This window comes from Anopheles marshallii, chromosome 2 (assembly GCF_943734725.1).
Source record: "Anopheles marshallii chromosome 2, idAnoMarsDA_429_01, whole genome shotgun sequence".
Taxonomy (NCBI): domain Eukaryota; kingdom Metazoa; phylum Arthropoda; class Insecta; order Diptera; family Culicidae; genus Anopheles; species Anopheles marshallii.
Window position 1 is genome coordinate 37440516 of NC_071326.1, and position 17580 is coordinate 37458095.

Consider the following 17580-nt stretch of genomic DNA (forward strand, 5'->3'; position numbering starts at 1 on the left):
AGATTGTAGTAAACAGAGAGATAATTAAATTGCCATCCTAAATTATACATAGCCAAACATAAAATTCAATGGCTTCCTGTAAAAATGAAACTAAAAATGCATCTTTCGACCTTGAAAAACGACAAAGTTATACATAAAACGACAAACGACTACGAGAGAAATTTCTCACGAAAAACAAACAAACTAAAATTTGGTTTTTTCACAAAAAATAGAAAAAATCGAACCCAAAGCAGAATATTTTATAATTGAAACAAAATATTTTTTGCCTTACATTTTACATTTATACATCTATGAATAGAAATATTGCAACGATTTTAGAATGAGCAGAATGCGATGTAAATGATGGTAAGTCGCTCAAAGTTCTCATAGTAGAGCGCGATTACTACCAGTTAGAGGAATACTACCAGTGTGTACCGTTCTATACTATCGAATGGCAGTAAGATATTTTAATTTAATTTTACCGAACTACATAAAGTTGTGTCAGAATGTACTGTATGTGCAGAAATAACGTTTGGCGTACCTTGAGAATAATAACATAACACGGGAAATTTATGTTCATAATATATATACAGACCAACGGTCATATAAAAGTTAGGTGCGAAAAACGATGCAAAATAAACCCCCAATAGTAGAGGAAAAACATAATCAAGTAAAGTAATATAAACGTTCACATCTCACGGATACTACAACTAAAACGATTAAAGTTCCTTCTCAAATCAATAAATTGATCGTTCAATGCATCCAGCGATACACTAGAGGGTGAATGTACCCGGATTGGATTTAATTTACATAGTAATAGTATATTTTCCCACATTAAAAGGAGCATCCTGCTGTGCTATCCGGGTGTTTCTTTAGGCTGTCTTATTTTGGGGCTCGCCAAACGTTTTGACACATCTAGAAGTTTTCAATCTACCATGTTGATGTGTGCACACTCTGCAGTACTAAAGCAGTTCCTTAGCAGTTTTTGCAGCATAGTTATAGATTTAGTGTAGGTTTTACGGCACAAATAAAAGCTGAAATTTGATACGCTTTTACAGTTTTAAATTTATGTTTTATTTACGCTTACGACTGTTTGTTTTATCCAAATTAGATTAGGCATTACGGCGAGGTGTTAGAATAGTGGAATGAAGATACAGATTATTTTTATCGCTTTATTTTTTATGAACCTTGTGAGTGTTTTTACATTGTGTAACAAATTATTATTGCGTAGGTTTTACAAATTAGTGCTTTGTTTTAGAAAACCGTATCTACTGTTGGAGAGTTAAATAGTTTGCGTTTTATTGTAACTCTCAATCAATTTGTGTCTAAACAAGCAAGCGTAAAACTTTTCTCAAAGTCACTTTCAGACAAAAATACGGAAAGTGTATGATTGAAATGAAAATCACATTACACGCTTATATTTATAATGTGCATCACAAAAGTGATGCGCAACGTAACACAATTCCGAAAGCAATTTACAGCAGGGTGGCTTTTTATTTTTGTTACGAATGTCGGTAAAGAAAACGAAGTCATACACGAACATGTTATATCGCATAGTTTTTATTTATTTGCATAGCTCCATACCGATTCAATGAATGGTCTGTATAGAGCAGATAAAACCATTTATAGAGCAGGCGTAAACACATATCATCATTGCAAAATCCATTGTATGAAGTCAATTTTGAATGAAAAATCAATATAAACGCAGTTGGATTGGATTTAAAAATCGCATTCACGAGATACTTCGATTCCTTTTTTTCAGTTTTCTAATCCAATCACTCTACACAATTTGAACTATGGTTTTTTTTCGAAAACGCATAACACTTGCTCAGAATGTCGTACTACAGGGCGACATTATAGTTGAATTAAATAGAAACAAATCACGAAATATTTTTGGAACCTGCCATTTGGTGGTAGAATCTGACAAACATAACATCCTGAAGTATGTAAACAGTACGGTGTTTTAAACAAAGCAAAAAAAAAAATAGAGAATAATTTAACCACTTAGTAAGTAAAAATAATCAAGCAACATAGTGCCATCAGTAGTAAAAAAAAAACAAAATATTTTATTTCGTTAAAATTCCTTTTGGAATACCTATTTTCATTTATCGCGTATAACCGTTTGCGTTCGGCGATGGGAAAAGTTGTTGGGAAAAATAAACAAAAAAAAAATATACATAATGAAATTACAGTAAAATTCAACAGACAAATAGTTTCAGATAAGATTTGAAGAAAAACCTCTTGCAGAAAAAAACAGGAAACGTCCGTAATCTTAGCGAGACGAACGACAAATGTCGAAAACTTTAGATTTTTAATTATCTTTCCATCGCGTACGTTTTTGTTGTAAAAACAAAACAAAAAAAAAACAAAGCAAGGAAGATCTTTCGATGGTTGTAGAAATGTTTCTTGTTTGAACCAATTTTGTCGCAGTAGATATTAAGCTTTTTTACGTATTTACATAATATATATATATACATAATATATATACATACATAGGATAAAAAGCCAGGGTGAAGCAAAAACCATGAGTAAAGATAATCGGCAAACATGTTATATTTTATCTCTGCACACAGACAAAGATCGAACAAAGACACGTCAAATCTTACTATAAACACCCTTTTTAACAGAAAAGAGGAGACGCCTTTTAAATCGCACATTTTGTATCTATTTAACAAACAGTTTCGGGCAAGCTGTTGAGAAACACATGTTACTTTCATTCTTCCTATTGTAAAAATCATGCAACGATGATCATATGATGATGACTGTGTTCAGAACTCGAACAGATTTGCGCGAAGAAAACGCTAGAACTGCTAAGAACTATGGCATTAACCAACGAGAATCGCATTACAATCTGTTGACAAGGTTGGCAATATTTTGAAGATTTTCAATAATTTCAATATAAATTTGAATGTTTGTTTGCGAACATGCATTTTAGTTGAAATCAATCGCCAAAATAAAAGAATCATTTACGAAAGTCATTGTAAAGATTTGCTCCGCTGTATAATTTAACTTTCACTATTGAAAGTATTTATAAACTAAAACAACAAGGTACTTCAAACTAGCGTCCATCCATAGTTCCTCCTAGATGGTTCTAATTTAAGTGACGTTTTTGGAATATTCGAATGCATCTCATCAAGTTCAAGCAACAGCACATCATTCACACGCGGCAATGAACCTTTCAAACAACCCCGACACGTGTTACAATAATTTTCTCTTATTTCTCCTATAATTGAAAAAACGGAACGTATTGTTCGGAACTGAATGCAATCTTTTAGAAATAATAAAATACCTTTACACAAGTTAATTAAAACACCCTTTCAAACAAAACCTAAAACTTCAAAAAAAAAAGTTTGTCGAAAACTCATTAAAGAAAACCAGGGAGTCCTACTATACATGTATATGGAATACATACAATTTGTAAAGTACAGTTCTAGCTTTAAAAACTAAATCCAACAGCGAGTCTGCAGAATTTTCTATTTTTGTAGATCGATATTGTGTATATGAATTACAACATATATACACATACACTTGTGTTACGTATAAATATACTCCTTATTGAAAAAAAAAAAATTATCGTCCTGAATGAGGAGACCAAGTCAGGGTCTATAGAGCCATGCAAGCTGCAAAAAAAGCGTACCGAATCAATATAGAAAAACCATTGTTCACAATAACTATTTGAGATCAATTTGATAATAATATAAATTACATACAATTATAAAATGCTCACGGTTCTACGACTTCAAAGCTTACGAGAAACGAGTACGACACAACAATGCATAGGCGAAAAGCGAAAGCGAGAAAGAGAGAAAGAAAACGAAAGGCAGGTAAAGCGTAAAGCTAGTGCTGAACAAATACGCATTGTGGAAACCTCTTTGACTGCTACGAACTGTTGGAATGTCAGAGCTATCGGATTTTGAAACAATACAATCACCTATAATATTTTATTACTGATCTTCTTCACATCTTCAACATTCAATCACACACACAAAGAAAAAGAGTAAGAAATAATGCACCCAGTACAGTGGAAGTATGTACAAAAATCTAAAAATTACATATAGAAGTATCTACTTATGCACTTGTGTAAAATATTTATATGAAACAAAAAAAAAAATAGTAGACAAATATTTAAATCAATTCTAACGATGTATTCTTTAAAGTCACATTCTACGTTTCTGCAAAAACATAAGAAAAAGAAAACACAATAAACGAATGGACACTTTTAACACTGCAAAGGAAACGCTAAAGGAAGCTAATGCGGAATGAGATACGTGTTGCGCAACAGAGAAAGGCGCATGAGTGTTCTGACTGCTCGTGGGCAACTATAGAATATTTGCGCAAAGAACGCCAACCGCTGGAAATTGTGGGAGTTTTAATGAAGAAATGAAGCTATTTACATGCCTACTATACCATGTTAATACGAATTTTAGACAACTTCTTATGTATACAAACCGGAAGCTAACCTAAAGAATGAAACCTAGTATATAGGAGCAAGGTGAAAACAGTAAAGCTAAACCTATTTCCCAACCGTGGTTACATACATCACAAGCTCAGCCGTTCGTTTGTGACGCGCATTGTACACAGAACGCATGCAGAACGTTTTTTCAATACTTACCTATATCAATACAGGAGATTCGGGCATATATAGCGTTCGACGTCCAGAAACGATGCATTTGAGGTAGAGCAAAAAGGAAACACAAAAATGAAGGGCAATGCATACAATTCATCTTATTTACTCAGAAGGCAAATATTTAAAGCAGCACGATAAGCAAATAGTCAAAACCATCTCTTGCCTAATAGTTTTCATATTTAGCATTATTGAACGAGTACTAACCGTTCTCGGAATATTGCGAGCCGGAGGAGCGTATTATTAGCCTTTTGTCCATCCCAATTAATGCACCTTCCCCCGGCGAACATGGTTGAACTTTACGTGGAGGGATGATCGGCGAAAGCGTAGCTGTTCTCTTAACATGAATGCCAAGAAGCAATGGGAAGCGAAATGAGTGTAACTGTGCCATGCCAGAGGAGAGAGAGAGAGAGAGAGAGAGAGGGAGAGAGAGAGAGAGAAGTGTGAAAGTTGGTTTCGTTGTTTTCACATATGTACACTAGGATAATAATCAATTTCCGAAGCGTACTTCATCATGGATTGGAAGCAATTATTTCATCTCCCGCTTTTGATAGGCCTAACGATTTGTTTTCATTTCATTAATGTCCCCTGTTTTGGGGTGAAAGAGGTCTATGCTCCCCATTATATCCACTTCAATATGTTCTTTCCTTTGCTCCTACGTACAGTGAAATGATGGAAGTGTGCGGAACGCATTCGGCTTTAGGGTTAGGTTCGTTTGGTAGATGGTTTAATGTATGGTTTAGTTTGTAGCTAGCAATCCTTTTTGCAGTCTTTCGTATTCGATAAGTCTTAAGCACATGTGCTGGACGGTGGCACTGTAATCCACTTTACCTTTAGGCCATTTTGCAAAGTAAAAAAAAAAAACAAATGAAAAGATCAATCGAGCGGATGTGAAACAACTGTTGTCAAACGAGGACGTGAAAAATCTGCTGAAAGAGACAATGGCGCGCGATAGCGAGTGAAAGTTAAACTTAAAAGGAAATTGTTTTTTTTCTTTAATGATTATTGTATTTTAGTTTATTTGTTTTACACCCAAGTCAGGATTGTTTGAGATGACAATAGTTAAAACTTTACTATCATTTTACTATTGATGTAGTGCCTTTTGCACGGTTTAGTGTTAAAATGTTTTTTTTTCGCTTTTACACAAGAAATGTACATAAAATTTATATAAAAATATATTATATACATACAAATTATACATGCAGGAATTTACAAAAGGAAAAAAAACAAATAAAGTTTTACAGTTTTATTTACCTTCGTCTCCCGTTGGTTATTTATGTTTCTGTGTCTTATTTGTTTGTGTTTTTACTTATTGTTAGGCTTATAATATATGCGTATTGTTTTTCTTTTTTTAATCTTTCGTATTATGGCGTGGCTGTTTAGTTCCCTATCGAGTCATATGTTCCGTAGATATACTAGTACACGTTGCTTAAGGTTTTTGGAAATGGTGTGAAAGATTTTTGTTTTCTATACATAAACAAAAAGAACAGAACGCGCCTCACATTTGATGTCTTCCTAGTCCCTTTGATGACCTTAGCCCGTAGAGTTTCTTATTTATGTTTTATAGTAACAAAACGAGAAAAAGGAGGAAAAAACAAACAAACCAAATCAATGCGAAGGTACGAGAATTGATCTTCGTTTGGCCGTTTAGCAACCTCTGCTAAGGCTATTTGTAGTAAAGTTTAAGCGTTAGTGCACCACCAGCTTCGATGCATTGTTTTAACCAATATTTGTTCTTAAATACGACCTTATTAAGCGCATTTGTTTTGTTTTGAAAATCCCGTTTAATATCCTGCAAAGATGGCGCAAATCTCGCTTTCAGAAATGACATCCCTTTGATGTTGTGTGCACCGTGTCGTAGAAAAGTCACATTGGGTGCCAAACTGATTGCGAGATTGATCATGCACCATAGACCGTGCGAGATGGTAGGAAATGAAATGAAGCGATAGGAAAGAAAGCGTTTGGAAGCATTAGGCCCAATGAAAAGTGTATTATTTATATTTACTTCACAGGCGCAAGATGGCGTGCAGTACATTGTATTGGCGGATTTCATAGAGCACTAGAAACCATGAAATATTTACAATTAGGCAAACCATTGAACGCGATTTCGTTTCGGCACACTCATGTAAACCGTGCAACACTAGCAGAAGGGTTAGAAAAGACAATATATTAAATAGATAAGTTAAACAAAATGGTCTAAACAAAACAAGCCCACAGTTAGCTTTCAGTTTTGCTCCAAAGAAAACGTCACGACCTTACGAAGAAGAATATTTCACGATTCAACGCGTTGAAACAATTGAACGTTTGTACTCTGGCAAAAAAGTATACAACAACATAATAGGCAACACTAAGCATGGTATAAACTTTCAACAGACGTAGACAAAAGCACAGTTAATAGCCACAATTCGGTGCTGTTTTGGCAACTCTGCTAAAAAAAAAAAAGAGCGTGACATCCGAACGCGCAAACCTTTGCCTAGCTGTTAGTAACACATTCACAGCCACGGGAAAACGGAATGCCACAGAACTACGAGTGTGTTTCTGTTTTGTGTTGTTGTTGTTTCTGTAACCAAACCAAACGCTAACCACGATTCCTACTACATTCACTTCAAACGCGAGTTGTCAGCAAACCACTTTGTGTGAATATATAGTATTTTTTACATATTTAGCTCGTACACGCAAGCAACACTGCGCTGGCAGCGATCTCTAGATCTCCAGAGTAAAGAGAAAATTAAATTATACCTTATATATATATACACACACACATGCCCATATACATATATATGAGTATATATAGTAATATATTCGTGCATATATGCATTTAGATATACTTATACGTATAAAAAAAAAACACAAAAAAATGTAGCCCGACATATGGAAACTGAATTTTTAAAACATAGTTTAATCTAAACATTAAAAAAAAATCTTTGAAGTTATACCTCTTGTAGTTCTTTTCGATAAGACACAACTAATGAAACACAATATTACCCAACCGGGATGCACGTGTTTGAAAGCAGAGAGAAACCGAGATAAAAGAAGACAGTGAAAGTCTTGCATATTTCTTCCAGGCGCACCGGTGCTAATGTAACCGCATACGGCATAGTGTTGTGCACTCGCGAGTGGCAATGGGCAGTTGGGCTGTATTTAACCATCGTATGGTTCCTTAAAAGTCGGATCCACCTTTAACCATTGACGTTCGCAAGCACGATGGCAGTGCGGGGCATAGGCATAGGTTTGAATTTTAACGAAGGTCTTGTCGGCGTTACTACCCACTATTCTCTCTCTCTCTCACACACATCTTCACGTAAATGCTTGCTGTTTTTGCTTGTTAATGAAAATGTGTCCATTGTTCGATAAACAAAACAAAAAAAACCTTGTAAGAAAGTAGCGGTGTGGGATACGTGCTTCCCCCCAAAATGGTAGCTATTGAGGTGCGCATACGTGCGCATACGGTGCGCAGGGTATACATATATGACGAAAAAATTAAACCAAAAGTTCATGTAAACCAACTGTTAGCTACCTGTTTTGGTAAAAAAAAACAAAACTGTAGCCGTACCGTTGAATTCAAATTCAAAGTTTCTTAAATATTGATCATTGTTTACTGCTGCTTCACTTATCACTCGACGGTGGGTCGTAGTAGATTTGGGCAGTAGTAAAGCATCGACACCGCAAGCGAAATGAAATGAAAGATACACCCAGCGTGAAACGATAAATTTCACGACCAAAACCGATATGTTTGATAGTGCATCTTGTTCTTTTTTTTGTCTTTTTTACAAAATAAAAAAAATCAATTATTTTTCCCAAAACAAGTTATATATACACACACGCGCATAAGAACATATATATATATATAGTATGCCTTGTCTTTTTTATATACACATATTTATTATACACAAAATCTATATATATGAAAATATATATACATATACAAAAGTACATGCTAGTAAAGAAAGCAGATAAACACAAAAACGCAACATACTGTAAACAACCAAAAATCTGCGAACGTTACGAAGAATCAGGGGAAGAGAAAAGAGGAAGAGACAGTGAGAAAGAAAGCGAAAGAAGAGAAAAGAAAAAGAAAGAGAAGGGAGTTGAGATGGGATGGGGAAGGAGAAAGTTTTAATAGAAAACAAATGCAAAAAAGATTATTAAAAATATTTTGTGATGAATTTTGTTGTTTTCATTTCCTAAAGGGGGTTTTTAAGAGAAGAAAGCAGAAATGGGGTATAAAAGCGCAAAGCAAATGGCGCATATGGCAGCTGATACTGAACAACATTTACTTCCGCACAAACAAAGGGTGGATATTTAGGCAACTAAACAGTCCAGTTAGATAATTTCTGTAGGAAACAAATTAAACCGTTAGGAATGCAACATAGTACAATGTTTTTGTTTGGTTTGGTTTGTATCTCTGTAATGGAGCCGCCTAGTACTTGATCCACCGTCGATGTAATCTAGTTTCCACCCTAAATAATCTTTCTGGGTTACATCAGTGGCTCTGTATTTCATTCGATGGTTTATGTTTTTCAAAGGCTACTTGCAACATTTGTTCATAATGGCAAAAAGGCGAACCATGCCGCAAAGGGGGAAATAAAAAAAGTTAGCGTCCGATGGAGACGCCTGGTAGCTAAAGCGAACGTAGCAAATATGCGTTGGAATGTGGACGAATGCGAATGTGGGCATAAGATGTGCTTATTTTACAACGTCGTTTATTTTCCTATTTATGTCGTTCGATCGGTGGCTGGATTTAAAAAGTGACGAAGAAGAAAAAAATAATAGGCGAAATTCTAATAAAGAAGCCAAAGAAACAAATGGGCGGCAAAAGCATGAGAAATGATTAAGCTAAACAAAACAACAACGGTACGTGCGTGTACGTGTGAAAATGAATGTTACAAACGATGAATCATACTGTCTGTAGCTAAACTTCGGATTGAAAGCAATAATTTATATTACAAAATGAAACAAACAAACAAAAACAAAAGTATTACAATATTTATATTCGTATACAGATATTGTGTGTGTGTGTGTTCGCATGTGTGTGTGTAGATAATGCAAACACGTGCTATACATTCGTAAACCTACACGCATCGTATCGGTAGTAGGCATGGCAGCACCAAAATCATGTCACCACACGCCTGTACTGTGATGGTTGCAAGCGTTGACGCGAAAAGAAACAGTATAGCCACATTTTGCAAAATAGGCCTGAAAATTACACTCTATGCATCCTTTATCGGGGTTGCAACCGGCGGTACAGAATGAAACTCACAAAATATTCTAGTTCCAGAGTTTCTTTCAGCTTATTGCTGCAACTTTTGAACAAAAAAAAACTGTCAGTAACATGTTCTATCAATTCGGTTGCCACGGTAGAAAGCTTTTCCCGTGGGAGGCTACACAATATTGGCACGAAAGTCTCGGTTTAAGTCATGCATTTGGCCTCATGCTCCCAAAACAATGTAGTGCCATGGTTTCTGAGCGCGTAGTATAGCACGAATGGATACGAGTTTTGATGCTGCAATGAAGAATATTTGGTGCCAGCAGGTCCAACACGGTGTTCTAGTTCGGTGTCATATAACGTGGAGGGATGATAGAATGGTCGTAGCGTAGTGTTTTAGAATATGTGTCCCGTAGCGTGGCAGTACAGCAGCACAACAACTTTTTACGCTGTTTAACAAACCGTATTTCGTTTGAAAATGTTTGATACATTACTACAGCTAAAATGGTAACCAGCTCGGGGGCATTGCTTTGCATCGCCACAAGATCGACTGGTGCGATACAGCGCTTACCATCCTTTTCGATTATAGTACGGTTGTGAAAATTATGAAATAAGACTAGTTTGTCATTAGCTTTTTTGGGTTTTATATCGGTACATTTTTCCTACCACCAGCTGCGTACCGACTAGAATTAAACACCACGTTGTTAATTGGCATGATTTCCAATGAGCGCCCCTTACTTTATCGAAGATAAGCAAAACTTGTTCCCGAAGATAAGAAATAAAAACACAGAGCTTAGCCAGACGAAGTTATTAGTCACAGGTGTGTAATGGCAGTGCGAAATTGGTAAGCAATAGCTACAGATACAAATATACTCCGTTTGTTCCGCCGTCAGATTAAAGTTTATTGCATCTTTCCTAATAGAGCGTTCGAACAGACAAACATTTGAGTGCCCAGGGCATTCGACGAGGGTTACTTGGTGCGTCGTATACTGTAACGGCCAAAGCAGCACATTCGTTTACGTGATGTATAATTATATATAGTTTATTGTTTTTTCTGTTTGAAGGTGCTATATTCTGTATTGTATTATTTGTATTAAATTTGTTTACTGAATATTCCAGTAAAACTTTAACCATTTTTATCAATTATTACAATTTTTTAAGCTTATGGTTACGTATAGGTATACAGAGTTAATTTTTTTTCAGGGTATTTTTTTCTTAAAAATGATAAGGTATGACTTAAATTCAATGATTGATTTAGTTTTTTTTCAATGTTATGATTGCACATATCATATAACAATGCAACAAACATTTTGATTAACGATATGAACTTGAGTTAAGAGAAGCAAAAGGAGAATTTGTACTTGTTTTTCATTTAAGAAAACACTCCATACTTTCTCAACTTTTCGTAACTTCCTTAACAACCAAGAGTTCCATACAAACAATTTGTCTTTTCTTTTTGTTGATGTTGTTAACATTTTATTGTTCTCGATGCACCTTAAATCAACAATGATGAACCCTTAAAAAAGTAGTTCACGTGTTTTGCGACGAAAGATAATAAAAAAAAAAGAATAAATGCGATAGATGAGGGAAATGAAAAATAGCTCCTAGTACAGCAGAGAATGTTATTCTTTGCCAAGTTTGCACCATTTTTCAAATTTCGGCTTAAAATATTGTCCACTTTTGGATGCATTGAATTATACTGGAAGAAGAAACAACGCAAATATAAACATACACTTTATATACTGATGACTAGAGGAAGCGAACGGGGGAAAAAGAAAGATAGAGAGGGAGAGAAGGAAAGAGAAATAGAGAGAGAGAGAGAGAGAAGAAATAAAAATATAACTTAAAAAAACCCAAGGAAAAAACGTTTTTTGCAAATACCTCCAAACATTAGCGACGTCGACATTGACGCTTAGCAAATAATAAATTTACCATGGACTTTAAGCAAATTCTTACAAAACTACTAGTTTCGAGACCAGAGTATACAAAGATAAAACAAAACAAAAAAAGATTTAAAAACAAATAGAACCAGTAGACTGCATTACAACTAAAAAAAAAAAAAAAAAGGACGGAGCAGATAAGCGAAACATTTGAATCAAATTTGCTATCTTGTGCTAGCTTAACAAAAAGGGACATCGCTTACCGAACACGGTGCGCAGAGTATTTGAATGCGAACCTGAGCGGGGTTTGGCGTACCGCAACGTTCCCGTACATTCTCTCCATTCGCTACCGTCGAAAAGACGACAGGGCGGCTTTGCGTTTCGAAAAGGTAAATCGAACAAATGGTTTTGTGTGTTGTACGATGCAGAGTGGTATTTAAAACAAAAAAAAACTCTCAGGCCTGCTGATAAAACCCAGAAAGACAAAACGATTAAACCGTAGACGTATTACTTAACGGAGAAGAAAAACAAAAGAAGGCTAAACAATCCCTCGATACCCTCAATTAACGTTTGTTCCATTCTACCTTATCTCGAACGTTCCTTCGTGTTAACCGTTGTTAAAGAAAAAAAAAATGAAATGAGTAAAAAAAACACACACACATGAAAGCTACCGGCGTTTCCATACAATACCAACACCAGCCTAGGGCACGGCGCGTATTACTTACGTCTTTAAGCTTTGCTCCAGATTCTTATCCTATTTCCCACCAAAATTGAATATTTTTCTAGCAGTAAGAAAACCCCGTCGGCTAATCCGTGGAAAACAGTAGATATTAGTAGCGCATTGGACACGTGTATTAAAACAGTGAGCAACAGCAGAGAGACGACCGGATGAAGAAAACATCAAGATGCGTTAAAATGCATCACGTTCGTCGCAGATCGCTCGGTCCCTGAAACGGTCCCCCCGTACGTTGTGGTTAAACATTGATGCATGAGAAATAAGATAAAAATTAGGATGAAAACAAGTATATAAAAAAAAAAACTATCAGGGTGTATTTTTGTAATCTGTTACTGGTAGTGCCCGTCTAAAGTGTGTTGTTTCTTATGTTATGCACCATAGCGCGATAAAAAAGAAACAAGACTCTACACACTTGGAGTGCGTAGTGGATCACTTGCAAACATGGTTCAGTGGTTCGGTGAGGAATAGAACCCATACGTTTATATGTTTAAAAAAAGAGTAGAAAGAAACAACAGCAGAAAACCCTAAAAGAAAAACAACAAACACACACGCAAAGGTAAAAGGTGAACAGCAAATTAACCAACTAAACAGCAAAAGCAAAACAAGCAGGTGCAAATGTAACGTGTAAATGGCATGCTACAATCTTATACACACAAAGAAAGGAGGAGCAAAAAGAAAACATACACACCCACACAACAACAACAACAACAAAAAGATGAATAAACCCTACAGAGGAGAGAGCACACGATAGAAAGAGGGAAGCTCCCTTCCTCGAATAATAATGAGGGGCATAAGTAAAAAGTAAAGAAAAAAAAACAGAAGGCATTATATATACATCAAATATACATTTTTACTGCTTAAAGTAATATTTTTTGATCCAGTTATAGCAAAGCAAATGTATTTGAAACCTTTAACGAATTAAAAATCCTATTGAAAAGCCAGAACAAAAAAAAACACAAAAAAGAAATAAATAAATAAGTCATACAAAGGAACGAACAGATCAACAATGCTTGCGGTAATATAAACAAAGAAAAAAGAAAGTAAGCAAGGCAAAGTGTTGAAACAGCAGTAGCAGTACACGATCGGCTGAGACGAGCGGGTGACAGAAGACGCAAAAGTGGTATGGTTTTAAAATGAACAACAAAGAAAACAAAAGAAAAAAAAACAAGAAAAAGACACAACATAACGCAATATTCGTGATAAACATACATATATTTCACTGTTTTTATTTGTGAAATTTGTGGTTCTTTTTCCTCAAATAATAAAACGAAAAACAAACGAACAAACAAAAACAAAACAAAAAAATTATAAAACCAATGCAAAGAAAACCAAAAAAGAAAAGATTAAATAAAGTACGTATTCATTATACTATATTATACATTAGCAAAAATGGGCGTTTGGCAGGATTTGGTGTTTTTTTGTTTATTCACGAGAAATGGGGTGGGTAATTTGGTAATGTTTGTACGTTTTTCCCTAGTTCTTTAATTTTTTACTTGTGTGAAATAATTCTTTCAGATTTTTTTTTGAGAATTAATCAATTTATAAAATTTTGGAATTTGTTTATCATTATTATTGTTCTCACTGGTATTTCTCTATTGTAAAAGTAATAGCAAAAACTGCTTTTTCTTTTTTAATGATAGGTGTTTGCATCAATGCTCAAATATAAATGTTGAAGTTTAAAAGAACATCCGATGCTGCATATTGGCACAAAATTTAAAAAAAACCCAAGAGGCCTATGCTGGAACCATAGGCGGAGCCGCATAGTCGGTCCAGCGTGCCGAGGATTGGTGTGGATGAGATTTTGGACCGGTCCTGTCGTGTGAAGACCGATACACTGCCGGGTCGCCGCATAATTTGGGGTCATAGTTTAGGTAAATAAGCTTTGATCACAACGGGAGGATTGACTACATTTTTCAATATTTTATTACATTACGATATACTATCTTTTTTATATTATTTTTTATATAAAAGAAGAAATTTCAAATGAAATCGACTCTATATTTCTGGTGGCCCTGGGAGTGTTCTTATGACAGCTATAGCTAGTGTTTGTGCTGGATTTCTTCATTTTCCTCTATCCCACACATTTGACATTCAATTTTATTTCTCATGCCAAATCCTGTTAGCTCTTTTGCCGTACATCATTGAGCCACGATCTCTTAATCTTCTTGCGGTTTGCTGCACACGTTTAATCTATTCCGGCTATGTTACGATGAGTTCCACTTAGTTTTCCGGCCTCGTTTCCAAGTGTGATTATTTCATTAGTATTATTCAAATTTCGTACAGGTAAACGATATTACGAATACATCATCAGCATATAATGTAATGCGGTCATATTCTCTAGAGTTATCTGTTATCAGGGAGTGCAGGTGTGATATTAACATTAGATTGCCTGTCGTATCCACTATTTTTGAGGCCAGCACGGAAAGACAGTCGAAAGACAAGGCCACGAAAAAGTTCAACCACACTCAAAGATTTATGTTTTGGATGGGCTTTGCTAAGGTTTAGATCATATCCAGCGTATGTCCCCCCGACAGAGTATCGTTGCATGTACACTGAAATCTTATTAAACACAATAATAAAGCTAAACTAACTTACAAACAAACTTAACAAACAAATATTACATTTTTGCTAATAATTGTTCTTCATCGCCATTCAAAATCAGCTTATTTTCTGTTCAATCTACTTTACGATACTTATTTGGAAATTCTTCAATTGGTGCTACAATATTGAACTGCTAACATAGCATCGGTCAAGGTGTGTGAGAGAACCGAAATGTATGAAACGTTATAGAAACATTGCATTATTTTGGCTTTTTCCCCCTTTTCATTTACCAACTTACTGTAACAGGTACGAACATTTTCAACCACCAGGATATTTTTTTCCGTGCATTATCAATTATGGCTTTCCTTGTACGTTTTAGCGCACCACTCTGGAATGGTTCATTCGAAGCACAAGAGTCATCAAGTGCACAAACCTTAGCTCGTCGCTGCTTTGATCATGACTCGCAACAACACGCATTCGCAGGCTTTCAGCAGCGCACAGACTGAATTTAGCGCGAAAAATGAAGCCAACCACGAGTCAATAAATTAAACCTACTTCACTGACCGTACCTGAAAAGAAACCGACATGCCGTGTCGGTCTCGTGCGGGGTAGGTTTCAAGAAGATGACTGGTAGGAAAAGAATCGGAAGAGATAGAAGAAACGGGCGGGCCAAAAAAAAAAAAATCGCCACAAATCCCCACGGAAATCAAGCCAAACGTTTGATGACCACGGGCAGCACCGTGGTGCTTTTTGTCTGGTGCCGGGTTTTTTGGCGAACCGGTCTTGGACCGTTTCGCTGATGATGAGCAGAATCATCATTCGCCAACACTTCGCTGCCGGGTTGAGCTTCAAGCACCGCACGTGGAGACACGTGGAGAGCGACCGGGCAAAGGGGGTAGTAATCATACTCTCGCCGCCCTGCCCCGGCCCGTTGCATGATTAGCTTCCTCACCTACGGTCACGCGGAATGGTCCGTTGTTAAGGTCGGTTTTTCGGTCGGCAAGAAAACGGCTTTCACTGTGCCCACTGAGTTCGCGCCCGGATGGAGGAAACGATTGGTCGCGGACAATAGGAACGTAAGAAGCTTTGCGGTTCGCCGGCGTAAGCAAAGCGAATCTTTGCTGAAGTGCGGTTAAATAATTAATCGTCGGGCAATCGGTCGGTCCGTGGGGAGCGTTCTGTTTGGTGCAGTGTTTTTCGTTCGCGTTCGCGTTGTTGCCCCGTGCCGGGGCGTTCGTCTGCCTCGAACACTCGACCTTGGCTGCAAAGAGGATTTGTCGATGGGCGGCAAAAACGCCTCACAGCGATCTCGAGGTGGCGTACTGCATCTTGTGATATTTATGGAGCTACGCCAGAAAAGGAAGAAAGGAAACCAGAACCATTCGGTTGGTGTTGTTTGGTAAAAATAGTTCTTCCAAGAAAGTATGGTGTTTTGATAAAAGCTTGTTTTTTTTCTCTCTGTTTTTGTGCGGGAAGCGATCATCAGGCTAAAGAGAGCTTAGTTCATGCGGAGAATGAAATGGAAATGCCAAACACTGTTACCACCATAACAAGCAAATGAAATGGTAAGATCGAAAACACAATTTACGATAATCAGCTAAAGTGTTTATTTTTAGCTTAATAAACTACCGTCCTTATCTTCAAGCTAGTTATCAAAAGTAGAATCTAAAGAAAATATTACACCACAGTCACCAATCCTCTTTCGATTATATCAGCGAGATTTGTAATATTTGGATTGAAGATTTGATTTAATTTGCGATCCATTTGGTTTGCGCTGTTAAAGCTTGCAGCTTAAAGCTCTCCGTACCCAGGTCCGACCTGCTCGAATGGTAGAACATGGTCACCAGCGGTAAGTGGTTTTTGATGGAAGTTTGCGTATTCATCAACCGGCTAGGGTTAAGCTCCTTCGATGATGAGCTGATAAAGCGAGCTCACGTAACAATCGGGAGCAGGAAGTTGTTATGAAATGATGATTAGAATTTCCCTAATGAGACCGCTCTCGCTAGGGCCTGTACGCTTGGGTGGCTGGACGAGCTCAACAGTGACTGTGGGCTGTGCTTTTGTGGGTCGGAAATAAAGGCACCATATCTTCGATTAATAAACGGGGATAGGTATAATTTGCGAACTTCCTTATTGCTTCATTCACTTAGATTGATTGTGTGTCAGAGCGGGTGTGGAATTGGATATCCTAACAGGAATGGTGCAAGTTTAGCATTAAAAAGCGTTTAAAAGGTGTTATTAGGTAGTTTGCTGACTGTAGATTGCATACATTTGGGCGTCTTTTAGTGTAGCTGGGTGGTCAGGTCAGGTGTGTATTGGTAGCGGCGCCGATCTTCACTCGACAGAACCGTTCCAAAATCCCTTCCGGACCATACCTCCGTAGTAACGACAGACTATTCGTCTAATGGGTAAAAAAAGTCAAAGAAAGCCAGAAACAGGTTTTCGATTTTGAGAATTTTAAATCCTTTTTATTTGTGCTTAACAATGTGCTGCTTAAAACTTATCGTGGAAATAATTTCGTCATTAAAATTGAGTATGAATCTGAATCGTTCTATGAATGAATCATTCGATCTGAATGATCCTTAAAGCATCACAGTCACGATCACGCCGTTGT